This window comes from Ambystoma mexicanum, chromosome 10, assembly GCF_040938575.1.
Source record: "Ambystoma mexicanum isolate Mex_15411 chromosome 10, UKY_AmexF1_1, whole genome shotgun sequence".
Taxonomy (NCBI): domain Eukaryota; kingdom Metazoa; phylum Chordata; class Amphibia; order Caudata; family Ambystomatidae; genus Ambystoma; species Ambystoma mexicanum.
In genome coordinates this window covers 1,306,306,054-1,306,308,542 of record NC_090932.1, presented here as the reverse complement: position 1 = coordinate 1,306,308,542, position 2,489 = coordinate 1,306,306,054, and positions in this window count along the sequence as shown.

The window sequence follows — 2,489 nt, the reverse complement described above, 5'->3', positions numbered from 1 at the left end:
ACCTCTCCTCCCTCTCGGCTGCTCTATCCACTGACTTTAACTCTCTTCTCCTTAACCACTTTTCCTCTTCCATCCACTCTCTGCCCACCCATCCTCATCGCACATCTCTGTGACACCCTGGGAATCACAGGTCAGGCTCTGGCATGGTTAACTTCCTTCCTGCCTGACTGCCCATGCGAGGTGGAACTTGGGTCCTTTCTCTCCACTATCACTCTTTCTACCTGTGGTGCCCCCCAGGGCTGTAACCTTTCCTCCTGGTTCTTCAATGTCTACATGGCTGCCCTGGAATGTTAGATTGCCAGCTTTACCCCTAATTTCCAGTGTTATGCAGATGACACTCAACTCTCCTTCAGGCTGCCCTCAGCCACCTCCTCTGCCTCGATCATATCTGACTGTCTGTCCACCACAATTCAGTCATGGTGTGCTGCAAACGACCCTGCCTCAATGCCAGTAAGACTGACATTGTTCGCATTGGGACTCCTGCTCCCACTTTCCTGCTCTCACTCTGGCCGGCCTCCCTTGGCCCTGCGCCCACGCCCACATGCGAGCCAAAAAACATGGGGGTCATCTTCGACTCCAGTCTCTCCTTCTCCACTCACATTTCGGACATCTCTGAAAAGTCCAACTACCAGCTGCACCTCTTCAGAGGTACTCTTCCTTTTCTCACCTTCCCTCAGAGGCTCACCGTCTCCAGAGCCCTGGTTCTCTCAAGGCTTGACTACTGCAACAGCCTCTTTCTCAACCTTCCTGCCTCTGCTCTGTGCTCTCTGCAACTCATCCAGGACAGAACCCCAAGACTTATCCTTGGCCTCAAGCCCAGGGACCGCATCTCTCCGGTGCTCAAACCCTCCACTGGCTCCCCATGGCTGCAAGGATCACGTTCAAGACCCTCTGCATTGTCCACAAGGCTTTCTGGAGCCTGGGACCCACCTGTCTTCACTGATGCCTTCCTAAATACTGTCCCTCCTGAGCCCTCCATCATCTACCTCCAACCTTCTGTGAGTGAGCTGGTTCTCTAAACAGGGATTTGGAGGGAGATCTTTATCCTCAGCAGGGGCCTCCCTCTGGAATAGCCTCCCTGCCACCCTACTTCTTGAGCCAGATCTCCTCAAGTTCCGGAAACTCCTTTAGACAGTACTCTTCTCCTCTTCCTTCTCCCTCCCTCTACCCTGCTAACCTCTCTCTTTGCTCTATGCCTCTCTCCCTCCTTTTCTGCATAGCATGCCGACTGGCCACCAGGAGTACCTCAGAATCTCACATGTCCCCGGCACCCTCGCCAGTCCTTCAGCACTTGCCTCAGGGCCTGCACTTACCTCATTATACTTCACTCAGTCAATTAACCATTGAGAATGGTATCTCTGAGCACTTACCCCGTCTCTGACCAACTGGGCGCATCTGGATTCCCCCCCATGAACTTGTCCTTCCCCTCTCCTGTAACGTCTGTTCACTTGCATGATCTGAATGTACCATGCCTTGAAGATTACTATTTTTTCCTCCCTGTCTCCTCTCCTGCATGGTGTCGCCTATATGCTCTTGGAATAACGGCAGAATCGTCGTCAGACCTATTTGTTGTTATCTATACTGTTAATTGTATTATATGCACTTACTCTGCCTCGCCAGACTGGTTATCATTCAGAAACTCAAGGACTCTCAATGACTGTTGTTTTTCCCCCCTGTTCCTTCCCTCGTTGAGCGCCTTGAAACACTTGTCTTGTGTATATACTCTTTATAAATAAACATTACTATACCATACCATACCCATTCAAATGGAAACTCCATCAACCTTATTCTCAGCTCCTCTCAACTCTCCACCTCTAATATCTCCAACACTCCTCCATCCGATCACTCTATCGTCTTTGCCTCAATCTCCACTCCTGTTTCGTTCTCACTCTCTCCATCTAATACTACTGTTACTAAGTACAAGTTTCCTTCCTCCAACTCTCTGATGACCTCTCTGACTTACACCACTCTTTCTCCTCCTATGCTGAAATTACCTTTCCATCCACTGAAGAGGCCTTCACTAACTTTAACACTGATCTCCATGCTCCACGCTCCTCTCACTACCCTCTTTCCACAGCCCTGGATTACACCTCTCAACCACACCCTGAAAACAACAATGAAGAAAAAGCTTTGCACTTGGCAAAGGTCAAGACACTCTTGGGATCTCCAACTCTACCTCACCGCTCTTCAAAACTACTCCTCCGTTCTTGACTCTGCCAAATGTGACTTCTCTCTCATTTCATCTCAATCCTCCCAACCCAGGCACCTCCAAAAATTCCTCAACTAAATTCTCTCACCTCCTAAATCCTCTTCTATCTCCTGCACTCTTTCTGCAAATGGTCTTGCTCTCTACTTTGCTTCTAAAATGTCTACCATTCACAGTACCCTCGCTACTTACCTTCTATCCCCTTCTACTGCTCACTTTTCTTCACCACTCCTACCCTTCTCTCCTGCTACTATATCTTCCTTTGCACCCAACCACCCTGATG